General features: G+C 46.2%; 1 protein-coding gene across 1 annotated transcript in view; it reads left to right on the top strand.

The window, feature by feature from the left end:
• The first annotated feature begins 1,271 nt into the window (after window positions 1–1,271).
• LOC132395241 (protein FAM83H-like) overlaps window positions 1,272–20,539 on the top strand; it is a 66,094-nt gene continuing 46,826 nt past the window's right edge. Inside the window, exon 1 of the mRNA XM_059971555.1 lies at window positions 1,272–2,681. The gene's annotated coding sequence lies outside the window, so the exon portion shown is untranslated. The remainder of the gene's footprint in view (window positions 2,682–20,539) is intronic.

The raw sequence follows: 20,539 nt of genomic DNA on the forward strand, positions 1-20,539 counted from the left end.
CCTACACTCTGGCTCCCCTCCCCCCTCATATTTAGTTTAAATCCACTGGAGCCTCTCTAGCAAACCTACCTGCAAGAATATTTGTTCCCCTCCAGTTCAGATGTAAACCGTCCCGCTGGAACAGGTCCCACCTTCCCTGGAAAACTGCCCAATTATCGATAAATCTGAAGCCCTCCCTCCTGCGCCATGTCTTCAGCCACATGTTGATCTGCACTATCTTACTATTTCTAAACCCACCTGCATGTGGCACTGGTAGCAATCCTGAGATTGCTATCCTGGAGGTCCTGTCCTTTAACTTGGCACCTAGCTCCCTAAACTCACCTTTCAGGACTTGCTCACTCTTCCAACCCACGTCATTGGTCCCTACCTGGACCACGACATCCGGCTGCTCACCCTCCCTCTTGAGAATACTAAGAACACGATCTGAGATATCTCGGACCCTGGCACCAGGGAGGCAACAGACCATCCGGAATTCACGATTTCTTCCACAGAACCTCCTATCTGTCCCACTAACTATCAGTGTCCTGATGAAGTCTCAGCCTGAAGTGTTGACTATATTTTCATGTGTGTTGCTTGGATTTCCAGCTTTTGTAGATTTTCTCTTGTTTGCAACCTTTATCTTTAATCTTCAGCAGCATTCTCTCTCCTCTGGGAGATTTCAACAGAATCACCTTCTGATGGAGATATTCTTGTCCCATCTCCCCTCCCCCATCTACAACTCCTGATTTCTCCCCTCCTGTCTTTGTGAGGGTCATCACTTCTACGGTGTTATTACTTCACAAGACCTGTCCTTGGCCCAGCACACAAGTGAATTACGAAGAAAGCAGGACAGAGAATCCATTACTTATTAGTTTGCAAAGATTTGGCATGCCATGTAAAACTTTGATGAACTTCTACAGATGTGTAGAGGAGAGCATGTTGACTGGCTGCATCAGTCTGGAATAGAAACACCAATGCCCTTGAAAGGAAATCATTCCAAAATTGTGGATGCGGACCAGTCCATTATGGGTAAAGCCCTCTCCACTACTCAGCGCATCGATACGAGCATTTTTACAGGAAAGCAGTATCCAGCATCAGGGATCCCCACCACCCAGGACATGCTCTCTTCTCACTGCTGCCAACAGGAAAGTACAGGAGCCTCAGGACCCACACCAACAGATTCAGGAACATTTATTACCCTTTAACCATCAGGTTGTCGAACCAAAGGGGAGGACTTCACTCACCTGAACTTATGGGCAAACATTCAAGGACTCTTCATCTCATGTTGTCAATATTTATTGCCTTATTTATTATTATTAATTATTTCTTTTTGTACTTCACAGTTCGTTGCTTTGCATACTGGTTGAACACCCAGGTTGGTAATGTCTTTCATTTAATCAAATAGAATTATTGATTCTATTAAGGATGTAATGTTCACACTTTATAAAGGACCGTTGAGGACTCTCTTGGAATATGGTGAGCAGGTTGGGGCCTCTATCTAGAAAGCAGGTGCTGAAACTGGAGAGGGTTTAAAGGAGGTACACGAAAATGATTCCAGGATTAAACAGCTTCTCATATGAAGAGCATTTGTTGGCTCTGGAGCTGTATTCACTGGAATTCAGAAGAATGAGGGGTGACCTCATTGAAACCTATCGAAAGGTGAAAGGTTCAGACCATAAGACATAGAAACAGAAGTAGGTTATTCGGCCCATCAAGTCCGCTACACCATTTCATCATGGCTGATCCCCGACCCCATACTCCTGCCCTTTCACCATATTCCTTGATGCCCCAACTAATCAGGAATGTATCAACTTCCACTTTGAATATACTCACAGATTTGCCTCCACCGTAGTCTGTGGCAGATCATTTCACAGATTCACGATCTTTGGCTAAAAAAAATCCTCCTTACTTCTGTTCTGCAGGGCAGCCCCTAAATTTGCAGGTTGTGCCCTCTATTTCTGGATACCCCCACCAGAGGAAACATTCTCTCCATATCCACCTTATCCAGCGGACTCGATGGCCTAATTCTGCTCCTATATCTTATGTCTTACTCTCTTATGGATTTATTGAGTATGCTGGCAAGAAAAGAATTCTCGGTTTGTTTCTGATGACACCCGTACGTTTGTAATACATTTACTTTGACCGAGTGGTCTTTCTGCAAGACGCTGGCTGCTCTGCCGCACAGTAATAGAGCATTCAGCACACCCCGTTTAGTGGATGCTGCCACGCTCGCCACCTCTCACTTCCCGACTGAGGGCAACGTGAAAACTTCCGTGGTGAAACAGTCAGAATACAGACTGGGGTGGGGGGAGGCAGCCGGCAGCAGTTACAGTGAAGTCTCAGGTGAAGGCCGGGCGGGGGGTCATTGTCCAAGAGGCCGAGACTGGGCCCAGGACCCGCCTGTCCCCCGTTCCCCCATGGATCAACTTGCGAGAAAGTTGGGAAAAGTTTCACGAAGCTGCCGCGGGACGCCAGGGAGGAGGTGTTGGTGCTGGGAGAGGCCGGAGGCGGAGCCGAACTCCGCTCCGATGGAGCTCCTCTTACCACACCCTCCCCAGGCGCGGCTCTCGCCGGATGTGCGACCTCTTCCCGGCTCCGGTGAGCAGATTTCCAGCACTGTGTGGCCCGAGCTGGTCCGGCTGTCCTGGGGGAGGGTCAGCACTGCGCCCGATCGGCCTGAGTAGAAGCTCGCCGGGATCCAGGTGAGTGCGGGCCTGGTGGTTGGGGTGGAGAAGCTGTCTGGGCGGCTCAGCTCTACGGAAGTGCGCTGTCCGTCAAAAGTACAGGTGATCGCCAGGGTCCTGGAGCCGGTAGGTCGCGGGCGGTGGGGTTGCCGGTAGCGGGGTCCCTCCGGTCTCGGGACTCGACTCCTCGCCTCTCCTGTTTCAGCGCTTCCTCGGAGAGCGAGGCCGTCGAATCATAATATGGAAACAGGCCTTTCGGCCCGACCTGTCTCTGCCAACCAAGGCGCCTACCTGGACTAGTCCCATTTACCCGCTCATGTCCGCGCTTTCCTGTCCGCGAACCAGTCGGTTTATTTAAAATGTGATTGCACGTTCCACAGATGCGCTCTCTGGTGAGCCTCCTTTGTAAATCTTTTCCATTTCACTTTTATTGGAATTAGGTTAATTTTCATCGTCATGCGTAGTGATAGCAGCAGCAATTCAATGCAGTACATAACATACAAGAAAAACAATAAACTAGTGATAATAATAATAATAGAGCCTCTACCCTGGGTCTGCCCCTCACGGTTTTGCAACTCAAAAATGTCACCCTCAGACTCCTTTGTGGAAACCGTCCGAGTCCAGCCAGCGGAAATGGCAAATACAGGAGGGTAGACGGGGGATGTCAGAGGTGTGTTTTTTACAACTGAGACTGATAAGGGCATGGAACACTCTGCCAGGGGTGCTGGGAGAGGCAAATACATTCGGAAATTTAAGAGACTTAGTCACATGGATGAAAGAAAAATCGAGCATCATGTGGGAGGGATGGATTAGATTGGCCTTGTGCTAAAGAGGCAACCTGCAAAGGTTGCCACACTCCCTGTGCCAACATAGCATGCCCACAACACACCAACCCGAACCTGTAGGTCTCGGAATGTGGGAGGAATCCAGAGCACCTGGAGGAAACCCTCACAATCACGGGAAGAACATGCAAACTCTTTACAGACAGCAGTGGGAATTGAACCTGGGTCACTGGAGTTGCCACGATGATTTTAAGACAAGCTTGTCATTGTAGCTGGGTACATTGAATATAGAAATAGACCAGTATGGCACAGGAACAGCCCTCTTGGTTCACAACATTGTGCCAACCCAATTAAATTAGTAATCAAATGGCCAACTAAACTAATCTCTTCTGCCTACACAATATCAATAATCTCCATTCTCCACACATTCATGTGCATCTCTTCATGAATGTCCTGGGTGGTGGGGATCCCTGATGCTGGATGCTCTTTTCTTCGTGTGCATCTAAACATCTCTTCAAAGTCCCTAATGCATCTTCTCAATTGCCACCCCAGGTAGTGCACTCCAAACACCCACCAGTCTCTGTATAAGAAAAAAACTTGCCCCTCACATTTCCTGTGAAATTACCCCTCACCTTAAATGCATCCTCTCTGGTATTAAAGAGAGAAAGAGGATGTGCTGGAGCTTTTGGGAAGCATCAAGTTGGGTAAGTCACCGGGACCGTACGGATGTACCCCTGGCTACTGTGGGAGGTGACGGAGGAGATTGCTGAGCCTCTGGTGATGATCTTTGCATCATCAATGAGAACGGGAGAGGTTCCGGAGGATTGGAGGGTTGCAGATTTTGTTTCCTTATTCAAGAAAGGGAGTAGAGATAGCCCAAGAAATTATAGATCAGTAAGTCTTACTTCATTGGTTGGTAAATTGATGGAAAAGATCCCGAGAGGCAGGATTTATGAATATTTGGACAGGCATAACATGATTAGGAATAGTCAGCATGGCTTTGTAAAGGGCAGGTCATGCCTTACGAGCCTGGTTGAATTTTTTGAGGATGTGACTAAACACACTGATGAAGGAAGAGCAGTAGATGTAGTGTCTATGGATTTCAGCAAGGCATTTGATAAGGTACCCCATGCAAGGCTTATTGAGAAAGTAGGGAGGCATGGAATCCAAGGGGACATTGCTTTGTGGATCTAGAATTAGCATGCCCACAGAAAGCAGAGAGTGGTTGTAGACGGGTCATATTCTGCATGGTGACCAGTGGTGTGCCTCAAGGGTCCCAGAACAGATCCCTACTCTTCGTGATTTTTATAAATGACCCTGATGAGGAAGTGGAGGGATGGGTTAGTATATTTGCTGATGATACATAGCTTGGGGGTGTTATTGATAGTGTGGAGGGCTGTCAGAGGTTACAGCGGGACATCAATAGGATGCAAAACTGGGCTAAGTAGAGGCAGTTCAACCCAGATAAGTGTGAAATGGTTCAGTAAGTAGGTCAAATATGATGGCAGAATATAGTATTGGTAAGACTCTTGGCAGTGTGGAGGATCAGAGAGATCTTGGAGTCCAAGTCCATAGGATACTCAAAGCTGCTGCACAGGTTGACTGTGTGGTTAAGAAGGCTATATTGTGTTGGCCTTCATCAACCATGGGATTGAGTTCAAGAGCTGAGAGGTAATGTTACAGATGTATTGGTCCCTGGTCAGACCCCACTTGGGAACTGCGCTCAGCTCTGGGCACCTCACTACATGAAGGATGTGGAAATTATAGAAAAGGTGCAAAGCAGATTTACAAGGATGTTGCCTGGACTGGGAGCATGCCTTATGAAAACAGGTTGAGTAAACTCGGCCTTTTCTCCTTGGAGTGGCGGAGGATGAGAGGTGACCTGATAGAGGTGTAAAAGATGATAGGAGGCATTGATCATGTGGATAGTCAGAGGCTTTTCCCCAGGGCTGAAATGGGTAACATGATAGATTACAGAATTAAGACAGACAGACAGATATACTTTATTGATCCCGAGGGAAATTGGGCTTCATTACAGTCGCACCAACCAAGAATAGTGTAGAAATATAGCAATATAAAACCACAAATAATTAAATAATAATAAGTAAATGATTCCAAGTGGAAATAAGTCCAGGACCAGTCTATTGGCTCAGCGTGTCTGACACTCCGAGGGAGGAGTTGTAAAGTTTGATGGCCACAGGCAGGAATGACTTCCTATGACGCTCAGTGTTGCATCTCGGTGGAATGAGTCTCTGGCTGAACATACTCCTGTGCCTAACCAGTACATTATGGAGTGGATGGGAAACATTGTGCAAGATAACATGCAACTTGGACAGCATCCTCTTTTCAGTAACTATCGTCAGAGAGTCCAGTTCCACCCCCACAACATCACTGGCCTTACGAATGAGTTTGTTGATTCTGTTGGTGTCTGCTACCCTCAGCCTGCTGCCCCAGCACACAACAGCAAACATGATAGCACTGGCCACCACAGCCTCCTAGAACATCCTCAGTATAGTCCGACAGATATTAAGGGACCTCAGTCTCCTCAGGAAATAGAGACAGCTCTAACCCTTCTTGTAGACAGCCTCAGTGTTCTTTGACCAGTCCAGTTTACTGTCATTTCATATCCCCAGGTATTTGTAATCCTCCACCATGTCCACACTGACCCCTTTGATGGAAACAGGAGTCACCGGTGCCTTAGCCCTCCTCAGGTCCACCACCAGCTCCTTAGTCTTTTTCACATTAAGCTGCAGATGATTCTGCTCACACCATGTGACAAAGTTTCCCACCGTAGTCCTGTACTCACCCTCATCTCCTTTGCTGATGCATCCAACTATGGCAGAGTCCTCAGAAAACTTCTGAAGATGGCAAGACTCTGTGCAGTAGTTGAAGTCCGAGGTGTAGATAGTGAAGACCATAAGATATTGGAGTAGAATTAAGCCATTCAGCCCATCGACTCTGCTCCAGCATTCCACCGTGGCTGATCCTGGATCCCATTCAACCCCATACATCTGCCTTCTCACTATATCTTTTGACACACTGACCGATCCGGAAATGATTAACTTTTACCTTAAATATACGCATGGACTTGGCCTCCACTGCAGTCTGTGGCAGAGCATTCCACAGATTCACTACTCTCTGGCTAAAACATTTCCTGCTTACCTCTGTTCTAAAGGGTCACCCCTCAACTTTGAGCTGTGACTTTTAGTTCTGAATACCTCCACCATAGGAAACATCCTCTCCACATCCATCCTATCCAGTACTTTCAACATGTTCCTTAGGATTTGGGGACTCATGCCAAACTTCTTCGTCTATCTGTTGTGTCTTTTTTCACCACACATCCGATCCACAACCAGCTCCTTTGTTTTTGTGACATTGAAGGGAGATTGTTTTCTTGACACCACTGTGTCAGAGAGATGGCTTTTTCCCTGTAGGCCACCTCATTATTGTTTGAGATAAAGCCAATGAACGTAGTGTCATCGGCAAATTTAATTAGCAGATTGGAGCTGGGGGTGGCGATACAGTCATGGGTCTACAGAGAGTAAAGGAGGGGACTCAGTACACAGCCCTGAGGGGCTCCTGGAACACATCTATACTGCACCTTCCTCACTTTTTCCAGAAACTCACGCCATTGCTGTTTCGCCGTCATCCTTGCCAGCATCTCCTTCCAATTTCCTTGGGGCAACTCCTCTCTCATACCACTGCAATTTCCCTTACTCCACTGAAATACTGCTACATCAGATGTAACTTTCTCCCTATCAAATTTCAAGTTGAACACAACTATATTGTGATCATTGCTGCCTAATGGTTCTTTTACCTTAAGCTTCCCAGTCTGCTCCGGTTTATCAAGTAACACCCAACCCGGTACAGCCAAATAGACTCACAACTTAAGCTGCACTAAAAGGCTGTCTCATAGGCATTCCACATTTCCAGCCTGATTCCCCAAGTGACCTGCATGTTAAAATCTCCTATGACTATCATAGCCTTGCCCTTTTGACATGCTTTTCTATTTCCTGTTGTATTCTGTGGTCCCCATCCCAGTTACTGTTGGGAGGCCTGTATGTAACTGCCATCAACATCCTCTTACCCTTGCAGTTTCTTCACTCAACCCACAAGGACTCAACGTCTTCCGATCCTATGTCACATCTTTCTACTGTTTGATACCATTCTTTCCCGTGAATGTGGTCAGTGAGAGTGTGCAAACTCCGCACAGACAGTTTCTGAGGTCAGGACGGAGCCCTGGGGGTGGGTGGTGAGGCAGCAGCAGTACCCACTACTCCACTGTGCTGCCCTGAACATACGGCTGACGTGTGCAGCCACTGCAGTTACACTGATGAAACTGAGATCGGCAGAGGTTTAGGTGGAGGTCTTGGGTCACAAGAGGACATTACTGCACAGACTGTATCTCCGTTAGACTTACAGGTGCCAACTGATGGTTCAATAACAGATACACAAACAAGCTCTTCGGCCCATCTAGTCCATACCAACCTGTTGTTTTGTTTAGTCCCATTAACCTGCACTTGAGGTATAGCCCTCCATACTTCTCCTTTCTGTGTATTTATCCAAACTTCTCTTCAATGTTACATTCAAATCTGCATCCATCGCTTCAGCTGCCAGCTCCTTCCACACTCACACCTCTCTATGAGTGAAGTTCTCCCTCATGTTCCCCTCAACCATCTCACCTGTTACCTTTAACCTAGAAGAACGAGAGGGGATCTTATAGAAACATACAAAATTTTGAAAGGGCTAGCTAAGATAGAAGTAGGAAAGTTGTTTTCATTGGTCGGTGAGACTCGAACTAGGGGACATGGCCTCAAGATTCAGGGGAGAAGATTTAGGACGGAAATGAGGAGAAACAGTTTTTCCCAGAGAGTGGTGAATCTGTAGAATTCTCTGCCCAAGGAAGCAGTTGAGGCTTCTTCACTAAATATATTTAAGAAACAGTTAAATAGGTTTTTAACATAATAAGGTAATTAAGGGTTATAGGGAAAAGGCAGGTAGATGGAGCTGAGTTTACGGACAGATCAGCCATGATTTTACTGAATGGCAGGGCAGGCTCGGTGGGCCAGATGGCCTACTCCTGCTCTTATTTCTTATGTTCTTATGACATCTAGTTCTTGTCTCATCCAACCTCAGTGGCAAAAGCCTGCCTTCATTTACCACTCACAATTTTGTACTTCTCTGTCAAATCTCCCCTCATTCTTCTATGCTCCAGGGAATAAACCCCGTATTTATTCAACCATTTCCTTTAACTCAAGGCCCAACATTCTTGTAAATTTTCTCTGCACTGTTTCAATCTTATTGATACCTTTCCTGTACAGGGGTGACAAAAACTCCAAATTAGGCCACAGCAATGTCTTAGACAGCTTCAAAATTACATCGCAACTCCTGCACTCAGTACTAAGATTTCTGAAGGTCAGTGAGCCGAAAGCTTTCTCTGTGGCCCTCTCTAACTGTGATGCCACTTTGAAGAGATGGTTGCACCTACTATGCACAACGGCAAAGCCCCTGCACTAGGAACACTAAAAAATCCTAGCAAGACCCCAGCAAACTTGGACGACCCCGTATGTTGTGAATGTAGAACTGAGTGATGAATTCAGCACTGCCAAGGGGGAAATGAGTTTGTCAGGCCTGGACTGGGCTGCAGGAAGCCCTGGACAGCTGGCACCATCCAGAAGGATAAAGCAGTGAGCCTCATGAAACCCTACCAGAGACTGAAAGTCCTGAATAGAGTGAATGTGGAGAAGATGTTTCCATCAGCTGGTGAGTCTAGGATTCAGGGGCACATCCTGAGCATAAAGTGGCATCATTTTAGAAGAGAGATGAGGAGGAATTTCATTAGCCAGAGGGTGGTGAATCTGTTGAATTTGTTGCCATTGATGGCTGTGGAGTATAAGTTATTGGGCATACTTAAGGCAGAGTTTTATAGGTTCTTGATTGGTAAGGGTTCCAGGCAAAAGGTGGGAAAATAAGTTTGTAAAGGTCAGCCATGATCAGACTCCGTGGGCTGAATGGTTTAAGTCTGCTCCAATGTCTGATGGTCTACTTAAAGTCCTCCAGATTTATTGGACTGAGAGGCAAACCAACACCAGCATCTTTTCCCGGGGTAATTTTGCAACGGATGAAAAACTGTGCTGAGGAGATAAAATAAGAAACTGCTCAAACATCTAACTGGACAGACAACATCTGTTGAGAGAGATACAGTGGCATTTCATGTCGAACAAGCTCGGTCAGAACCAGGAAGATAGAAAATCCAGTTGTTTTGAAGTAGCAGAGAGAGTGGGAAAGGGTGCAGAGGGCAGGGTCATGCCTCTGGAGAGTCAGGCCAGAGTTGTGAAAGCTTCAGCTGCTGGTGAAGTTGTCTAATTCATGGGTTAATCAGTGGAATTGGTGAGAACACAAAGTAATGTCAAAGTTGCAAAATTCAGGGCTGTATAAAATGTTGAGCAGGGCAGACTGTACCAATACAATCTGACCTTGGTCCAACCTGTGTGTGCTGGCCAGGTACCTACCTGAGCTCATTTCAGCTGCCTGTGTTTATTGCACATCCCTCTGAACAGATAGAAACACAGAAACAGAGAAAACCTACAGTACAATACAGGTCCTTCGGCCCACAAAGCTGTGCCAAACGTGCTCTTACCTTAGAAATTACCTAGGGTTACCCATAGCCCTCTGCTTTTAGAAGCTCCATATACCTATCCAGCAGTCTTTTAAAAGACCCTATCATATCCGCCTCCACCACCGTCGCCTGCAGCCCATTCCACACACTCACCACTCTCTGCATTAAAAACTTACCCCTGACATCTCCTCTGTACCGACTTCCCGCACCTTAAACCTGTGCCCTCTCGAGCTAGCCATTTCAGCCCTGGGAAAAAGCCTCTGACTATCCACACGATTAATGCCTCTCATCATCTTGTACTCCTCTATCAGGTCACCTCTCATCTTCCATTGCTCCAAAGAGAAAAGGCCAAGTTCTCTCAATCTATTCTCATTAGGCATGCTCCCCAATCCTAGCAACAACCTTGTAAATTTCCTGTACACCCTTTGTATAGTTTCCACATCCTTCCTGTAGTGAGGCAACCAGAACTGAGCACAGTACTCCAAGTGGGGTCACCAGGATCCTATATAGCTACAACATTACCTCTTTGCTCCTAAAGTCAATCCCATGATTAATGAAGGCCCAAGCACTGTATGCCTTCTTAACCACACTGTCAACCTGCGCAGCTGCTTTGAGCGTCCTATGGACTCAGACCCCAAAATCCCTCTGATCCTCTACACTGCCAAGAGTCTTACCATTAATACTATATTCTGCCATCATATTTGACCTACCAACATGAACCACTTCACACTTATCTGGGTTGAACTCCATCTGCCACTTCTCAGCCCGGTTTTGCAGTCTATCAGTGTCCCACTATAAACTCTGACCGCCCTCCACACTATGCACAACTTGCCTAACCTTTGAGTCATCAGCAAATTTACTAACCCATCCCTCCACTTCCTCATCCAAGACATTTATAAAAATCACAAAGAGAAGGGGTGCCAGAACAGATCCCTGAGGTAGACCACTGGTCACCGACCTCCATGCAGAATATGACCTGTTTACAACCACCTTTTGCCTTTTGTGGGCAAGCCAGTTCTGGATCCACAAAGAAAGGTCCCCTTGGATCCCATGCCTCCTTACTTTCTCAATAAGCCTTGCATGGGGTACCTTATCAAATGCCTTGCTGAAATCCATAGACACTACATCTACTGTTCTACCTTCATCAATGTGTTTAGTTACATCCTCAAAAAATTCAATCAGGCTCATAAGGCCCGATCTGCCCTTGACAAAGCCATGCTGACTATTCCTAATTATATTATACCTCTCAAAATGTTCATAAATCCTGCCTCTCAGGACCTTCTCCATCAACTTACCAACCACTGAAGTAAGACTCACTGGTCTATAATTTCCTGGACTATCTCTACTCCCTTTCTTGAATAAGGAAACAACATTTGCAACCCTCCAATCCTCCGGAACCTCTCCCATCCCCACTGATGATGCAAAGCTCTTTGCCAGAGGCTCAGCAATCTTCTCCCTCGCCTCTCACAGTAGCCTGGGGTACATCTCATCTGGTCCTGGAGATTTATTTAACTTGATGCTTTCCAAAAGCTCTAACATATCGTCTTTGTTAATGTCTATATGCTCAAGCTTTTCAATTGGCTGTAAGTCATCCCTACAATTACCAAGACCCTTTTCCGTAGTGAATACTGAAGCAAAGTATTCATTTAGTATCCCTGCTATCTCCTCCGTACCATCCACACTTTTCCACTGTCACACTTGATTGGTCCTATTCTCTCACGTCTTATCCTCTTTGTCTTCACATATTTGTAGAATGCCTTGGGGTTTTCCGTAATCCTGTCCACCAAGGCCTTCTCATGGCCCCTTCTGGCTCTCCTAACTTCTTTCTTAAGCTCCTTCATGCTAACCTTATAATCTTCTGGATCTCTATCATTATCAAGTTTTTTGAACCTTTTGTAAGCTTTTCTTCTTGACTAGATTTACAACAGCCTTTGTACACCACAGTTCCTGTACCCTACCATCCTTTCCCTGTCTCATTGGAACCTACCTATGCAGAACTCCAAGCAAATATCCCTTGAACATTGGCCACATTTCTTCCATACGTTTCCTTGAGAGCATCTGTTCCCAATTTATACTTCCAAGTTCTTGCCTGATACCCTTGTATTTCCCCTTACTCCAATTAGACGCTTTCCTATCTTGTCTGTTTCTATTGCTCTCCAATGCTATGGTAAAGGAGATAGAACTGTGATTACTATCTCCAATATGCTCTCCGACTGAGAGATCTGACACCTGACCAGGTTCATTTCCCAATACCAGATCAAGTACAGCCTCTCCTCTTGTAGGCTTATCCACATATTGTGTCAGGAAACCTTCCTGAACACACCTAACAAACTCATTTATACAACTCACTCTAGGGAGAATGTAAATCTATATTTGGGAAATTAAAATCTCCTACCACGACAACTCTGTTATTATTACACCATTCCAGAATCTGTCTTGATGTCCCTGTTACGATATAATAAACACCCAGTGGAGTTATTGACCTGTTCCAAACTTCCACCTACAGAGACTCAGTAGACAATCCCTCCATGACTTACTCCTTTTCTGCAGCCATGACGATATCTCTGTTCAGTAGTGCCACACTCTTTTGCCTCCCTCATGTCCTTTCTGAAACATTTAAAGCCTGGAAGCCGAAGTAACCATTCCTGTCCCTGAGCCATTGAAGACTCTATAATGGCTTCAACATCATAGTTCCAAGTACTGATCCATGCAGTAAGCTCACCCGCTTTGTTCATGATACTCCCTGCATTAAAATAGAGACATCTCAAACCATCGGTCTGAACTCGTCCCTTCTCTATCACCTGCCTATCCTCCCTCTTGCACCGTCTACAAGCTTTCTCTATTTGTGAGCCAATCGCCTCTTCCCCAGTCTCTTCAGTTTTGTTCCCACCCTCCAGCAATTCTAATTTAAACTCTCCCCAAAAGTCTTAGCAAACCTCACCGCCAGGATATTGGTCCCCCTAGGATTCAAGTGTAACCCGTCATTTTTGTACAGGTCACACCTGCCCCAATGATCCAGTGATCCTTGCCATTTAGCTTCCTAAAATGTCTTTTAAATATTATGATCATATCCATCTCTGTAGATCCCTTTGGCAACTCATTCCAATAACTTAGTGAAATATTTGCTTCTTGGGTCTCCTTTAAATCTCCTCCTCTCAGCTTAAACCTACACACACTAGTTCTAGACTCCTCAGCCTTGGGCAGTGACCATCCCCTGTATCTCATGATGTTATAAAACTCTCTCAGGTCATCTTCTTGGCCTCCTTTGTTCCTGGGAAAACCATCTGCAGCCTATCCAATGTCTCAGATACAGCCTGGTCAGTCCATCTAGAACCATAATGAACCATTGATCTGCTTAGTCCTACTGATCTGCATATGGACCATAGCCCACCATAATCTTCCCATCTATGTACCTGTCCACATTTCTCTTAAATGATGAAATCAAGCATGCCTTCACCACTTCTTTTGGCAGCTTGTTCCATGCTCTCACCGAGTGAAGAAGTTCCCCTTAAATATTTCACCTATCACCCTTAACCTCTCGTTCTCACCTCACCTAACCTCAGTGGAAAAACTTTGCTTGCATTTATCCTGTCAATACAACTCATAATTTTATATCACAAATGAGCAAATCTACAGATGCCACAAATCCAAGCAACACATACAAAATGCTGGAGGAACTTTATTTGAAACAGAAAGCTGTGAGACCTTCCTGGTAGGGGATGGAGGTATATGGGGACTGGACATCCAGAGTGAAAGTAAGATGATGGGGGCCAGGTAACTTGAAATCACTGAAAAGATCCAGAACCTATGGTGTGGAATGCTGTTTTTTTTTTACATGGGGAGCTTTCAGGCTTTCCTGCTGGCAGATGGAGGTGTATCCAGAGTGAAGAATAATTTTCTTTATCCTGCTGAAGGGTCTCAGCCTGAAACATTGACTGTACTCTTTTTCATAGATGCCATCTGGCCTGCTGAGTTCCTCCAGCATTTTGAGTGTGTTGCATAATTTTGTATACCTCTTCCTTTTGCACTCCAGGGAACAGAGTCCTAAAATTCAACTTTTCTCTATAACTCTGGTCCTCAAGTCCTTGCAACATCCTCGTAAATTTTCTTTGCACTTTTTCAGTCATATTGATATCTTTCCTGCAGCTGGGTGACCAGAACTGAACACAATTCTCCAAATTAGACCACATCAAAGTCTTATTCAATAACACAACATCTCAACTCCTATACTCAATGTTGGACTCTCTTCAAGCCTCCAGTTCAGGCAGAAAGGAAAACTGGGCCAAAGCAATGGATGAGTGACTGAGCACACAAACTGCCAGTTCTGACACAAAAAGGAATTTACTTAAAGTTGGAGAATTTGCAAATAAATCCTGCAGGTTGCAGCGTGTCCAGGCAAAGTCAGAGGTGGTGTTCCTCAAGCTTCTGTTCATTCTTGCAGGAAGTGACTGACAGGAAGGTCTGTGTGTGATGTTGAGGTAAGATGGTAAGAATCAAATTACAGTTATTACCATTGAATTAAATGGCATGACTTGTTTTGTGGCAGCTGTCCAGAGCAAAAGCATAAAATCCCTGTAATTTTAGTGCAAAACAACAAGGGGTGTGCATGGACTGTTGAGGAATCTAATGGCAAAGGGGAACAAGCAGTTTCTGAATCGATGAGTGTAGGTCTTCAGACAGATTGTCGATGGTTTTCAGGAAAAGAGGGCATGCCCTGGATGGTGAGGGTCCTTTTTGATGGACGCTGCCTTCCTGAGGCATTGCCTCTTGAAGATGAAGGGATACTTTATCAGCTTTATTTGTCACATGTACGTTGAAACATGGAAACATACAGTGACGTACGACCAGCTCAGCCCGAGGACTTACTGGAGGCCGCCCACAAGTGTTACCCTGCTTCTGGCACCACTGCGACATGTCCAGACTTAACAATCCTAGTCAGGTTGCGCCTGTGAAGGGCTGGCTGCATCCGCAGCCCTCTGCGGTCTCTTGCGATCCTGTGCATTGGAGCCTCGATACCAGGTGGTGATGCAATCCATCGGGTTACACCCTACTGTTCATTGGGTCAGCAGCCACTTTATTGTGTAGACTTGTACAGCTGCTCGTTAATGCAAATATCTAAACAGCCAATCATGTGGCAGCAGCTCAATGCAGTGCAGCATGCAGACATGGTCAAAAGGTTCAGTTGCTGCTGTTCAGGATGGGGAAAAATGTGATTGAAGTGACTTTGACTGTGGAATCATCTGGTGTATCCGGGCAGTCCTTCCTGGTGAGGTGACACTTCACCTGTGAGTCTGTTGGGGGTCATCTCCTGTAATTCCACTTCCCATTCCGACACGTCAGTCCACGGCCACCTCTACTGTCATGATGAGGCCACACCCAGGTTGGAGGAGCAACACCTTATATTCCATCTGGGTAGCCTCCAGCCGGATGGCATGAACATCGATTTCTATAACTTCTGGTAATGCCCCTCCTCCCCTGACCATTTTCCATTCCCTTTTCCCTCTCTCATCATATCACCTTGTCTGCCCATCGCTTCCCCTGTCGCCCCTCCCCCCCTTTTCTTTCTTCCATGGCCTTCTGTCCTCTCCGATCAGACTTTCCCTTCCCCAGCCCCGTATCTCTTCCACCAATCGAATTCCCAGCTCTTTACTTCTCCCCTCCCCCCAACTCCTCATCTTCCTGACGAAGGGTCTCAGCCCAAAATGTTGACTCTATTCTTTCCCACGGATGCTGCTGGCCTGCTGAGTTCCTCCAGCATTTTGTGTGTGTTGCTCAGATTTCCAGCATCTGCAGATTTTTGCTTGTTTGTGATTGACTGTGGAGCGATTCTTGTAGCCAGACAGGGTGGTTTGATCAGAAACTGCTGATCTCCTGGGATTTTCATAGACACTGGCCCCAACCTGGGGTCCATGGACCTCTTGCTTAAAGCTGTTGGGGCATGACTTGAAATGGGTTGGGAACCCCTGCTCTAGAGCTTACAAAGAATGGAGTAAAGATGAAAACATCCAGTGAGTGGTGGTTCTGCTGGTAAAAATGGAAGTCAGAGGAGAGTAGTCAGACTGGTTCAAGCTGACAGAAAGGTAACAGTAACTCAAATAACCCAGCATAACAACAGTGGTGTGCAGAAGAGTATCTCTGAATGCACAACAGGTCAAACCTTTACGTGGATGGGAGACAGCAGCAGGAGACCATGAACATACACTCAGTGGCCACTTTATTAGGTATAGGAAGTAGAAACAGAGAAAACCTGCACCACAAAACAGGCCCTTCGGCCCATAATGCTGTGCCGAACACCTACTTACTTTAGAAATTGCCAAAGGTTACCCACAGCCCTCCATTTCTCTAAGTTCCATGTACCTATCCAGGAGACTCTTAAAAGAACCTGTTAATCCGCCTCCCACACCGTTGTGGGCAGCCCATTCCATGCACTCACCTCTCTCTGAGTAAAAAATTTACCCCTGAAATCTCCTCTGTACCTACTTCCAAGCACCTTAAAACTGTGCCCTCTCTTGTGGCAGCCATTTCAGCCCTGGGGAAAAGCCTCTGACTATCCACACAATCAATGCCTCTCATCATCTCATACATCTCTCATCCTCCATTGCTCCAAGGAGAAAAGGCTGAGTTCACTCAAGCTGCAAACCTTGAAAATCTCCTCTGCACCCTTTCTATAGTTTCCATGTTCTTTCTGCAGTGAGGCAACCAGAACTGAGCACAGTACTCCAAGGTGGGTCTGACCAGGGTCTGAAATGGCTGTAACTTTGCCTCTCAGCTCCTAAACTCAGTCCCATGGTTGATGAAGGCCAATGCATCATGTGCCTTCTTAACCACACAGTCAACTTGCGCAGCTGCTTTGAGTGTCCTAGGGACTTGGACACCAAAATCCCTCTGATCCTCCACACTGCCAAGAGTCTTACCATTAATACTATATTCAACTATCATATTTGACCTACCAAAATGAACCACCACACTCTTATCTGGGTTGAACTCCATCTGCCACTTTTCTGCCCAGTTTTACATCCTATCAATGTCCTGCTGTAACCTCTGACAGCCCTCCACACTATCCACAACATCTCCAACCTTTGTGTCATCAGCAAACTTACTAATCCATCCCTCCACTTCCTCATCCAGGTCATTTATAAAAATCACGAAGAGTAAGGGTCCCAGAACAGATCCCTGAGGCACTCCACTGGTGACTGACGTCCATGCAGAATATGACCCGTCTACAACCACTCTTTGCCTTCTGTGGGCAAGCCAGTTCTGGATCCACAAAGCAATGTCCCCTTGGATCCCATGCCTCCTTACTTTCTCAATAAGCCTTGCATGGGGTACCTTATCAAATGCCTTGCTGAAATTCATATACGTTACATCTACTGCTCTACCTTCATCAATGTGTTTAGTCACATCCTCAAAAAATTCAATCAGGCTCGTAAGGCACGACCTGCCTTTGACAAAGCAATGCCAACTAGTCCTAATCATATTATGCCTCTCCAAATGTTCATAAATGCTACCTCGCAGGATCTTCTCCATCAACTTACCAACCACTGAAGTAAGACTCACTGGTCTATAATTTCCTGGGCTATCTCTACTCCCTTTCTTGAATAAGGGAACAGCATCTACAATCCTCCGGAACCTCTCCCATCCCCATTGATGATGCAAAGATCATCGCCAGAGGCTCAGCAATCTCCTCTCTCACCTTCCACAGCAGCCTGGGGTACATTTTATCCGGTTCTGGAGACTTATCCGACTTGATGCTTTCCAAAAACTTCACATCCTCTTTCTTAATATCTATATGCTCCAGCATTTCAATCCACTGTAAGTCATCCCTACAATCGCCATGGTCCTTTTCATAGTGAATATTGAAGGAAAGTATTCATTAAGTACTTTTGCTCTCTTCTCTGGTTCCATACACATTTTTCCACTGTCACACTTGATTGGTCCTACTCTCCTACGTCTTATCCTCTTGCTCTTCACATACTTGTAGAATGCCTTGGGCTTTTCCTTAATCCTGCTCACCAAGGCCTTCTCATGGCCCCTTCTGACTTTCCTAATTTCATTCTTAAACTGCTTCCTGCTACCCTTATCATCTTCTAAATCTCTACCATTACCTAGTTTTTTGAACCTTTTGCAAGCTCTTCTTTTCTCCTTGACTAAATTTTCAATAGCTTTTGTACACCATGTTTCCTGTACCCTACCATCCTTTCCCTGTCTCAGTGGAACGTATCTATGCAGAACAACACGCAAATATCCCTTGAACATTTGCCACATTTCTGCTGTACATTTCCCTGAGAGCATCTGTTCCCAATTTGTACTTCCAAGTTCCTGCCTGATAGCTTCATATTCCCCTCTTACTCCAATTAAATGCTTTCCTAACTTGTCTGTTCCTATCCCTCTCCAATGCTATGGTAAAGGAGATAGAATTGTGATCACTATCTCCAAAATGCTCTCCCACTGAGAGACCTGACACCTGACCAGGTTCATTTCCCAATACCAGATCAAGTGCAACCTTTCCTCATGCAGGCTTATCTGCATATTGTGTCAAGAAACCTTCCTGAACACACCTAACAAACTCCACCCCATCTAATCCCCTTGCACTAGGGAGATGCCCTCAATATTGGGGAAACTAAAATCTCCCACCAGAAGCACCCTGTTATTATTACACCTTTACAGAATCTGTCTCCCTATCTGCTCCTCGACATCCCTGTTTCTATTGGGTGCTCTATAAAAAATACCCTGTAGAGTTATTGTTGTAACTAACTTTCACCCACAGAGACTCTGTAGACAATCCCTCCATGACGTCCACCTTTACTTCAGCTGTGACACTATCTCTGATCAACAGTGCCACACCCCCACCTCTTTTGCCTCCCTCTCTGTCCTTTCTGAAACATTTACACCCTGGCACTCAAAGTAGCCATTCCCGCCCTTAAGCCATCCAAGTCATGCGCATTTTTTTCTGCTGGTGGGAGGAGGGGGATTGTTACTCACTGCCGCTTACATGCGGGGCGGGGGGGTGTAGCTGGGGGGAAGACTTTGGGTTCTCACATTTAACTGTCATTCATTCTTTGGGGCACTTCTCTGCTTTAGACAATAGGGGCAACTTCTCTGCTTTCTTGGATGTTTGTGAAGAAAGAGCATTTCAGGATGTATATTGTATACATTGACATTAAATTTGACCTTTGAAATCTCTGTAATGGCCACCATATCATGCCTCCAAGTACTGATCCACGCTCTAAGCTCATCCACTTTGTTCATGACACTCCTTGCATTAAAATAGATACATCTCAAACCACCAGTCTGAGCGTGTCCCTTCTCTATCACCTGCCTATCCTCCCTCTCACACTGTCTCCAAGCTTTCTCTATTTGTGATCCAACCGCCTCTTCCTCATTCTTTGCAAACCTCCCCGCCAGAATATTGGTCCCCTTCGGATTCAAATGCAACCCGTCCTTTTTGTACAGGTCACACCCACCCCAAAAGAGATCCCAATGATCCAGAAATCTGAATCCCTGCCTCCCGCTCCGATCCCTCAGCCACACATTTATCCTCCAACTCATTCTATTCCTATTCTCACTGTTACGTGGCACAGGCAGTAATCCCGAGATTACTACCTTTGTGGTCCTGCTTCTCAACTGCCTTCCTAACTCCCTGTAATCTGTTTTCAGGACCTCCTCCCTTTTCCTACCCACGTCGTTGGTGCCAATATGTACCATGACCTCTGGCTGTTCAGCTGTCCATTTCAAGATATCTTCGACGCGAACAGAAACATCCCAGACCCTAGCACCTGGGAGGCAAACTACCATCCGTGCTTCTTTCCTGCATCCACAGAATCGCCTGTCTGAACCCCTGACTAGAGTCCCCTATCACTACTGCCTTCCTCTTCCTTTCCCTACCCTTCTGAGCCACAGGGCCAGACTCTGTGCCAGAGGCACGGCCACTGTTGCTTTCCACAGGTAGGTCGTCTCGCCAACTGTACTCAAACAGGAGTACTTATTGTTAAGGGTGACAGTCACAGGGGTACTCTCTAGCCTCTGGCTCCTGTACTTCCCTCTCCTGACTGTTACCCACTTATCTGTCTCCCGAGGCCTCGGTGTGACTACTTGCCTGTACCTCCTCTCTCTCACCTCCCCACTTTCCCTGACCAGACGAAGGTCATCGAGCTGCATCTCCAGTTCCCTAACCCGGTGCCTAAGGAGCTGCAGCTGGACGCACCGGCTGCAGATGTGGCCGTCCAGGAGGTTGGGAGACTCCAGGACATCCCGCATCTGTCACCCAGTACAGAACACCGGCCTCACAGACATACTTCCTGTTTCTGTTCCTCACAAGTAACTTGCCTCGCCACGACCTGTTATCGCTGAAGCCCCAACGATCTCCTACTCTGTCTCCTTCTACTCCATTGCTCACTCCTCTGACACGCGCTCTATAAAACTGTCTTCTTTTAAGTCTTTCCCGCCGGTCTAACTCACTGACGTCCACACACTTG

This window comes from Hypanus sabinus, chromosome 6 (genome assembly GCF_030144855.1).
Source record: "Hypanus sabinus isolate sHypSab1 chromosome 6, sHypSab1.hap1, whole genome shotgun sequence".
Taxonomy (NCBI): Eukaryota; Metazoa; Chordata; class Chondrichthyes; order Myliobatiformes; family Dasyatidae; genus Hypanus; species Hypanus sabinus.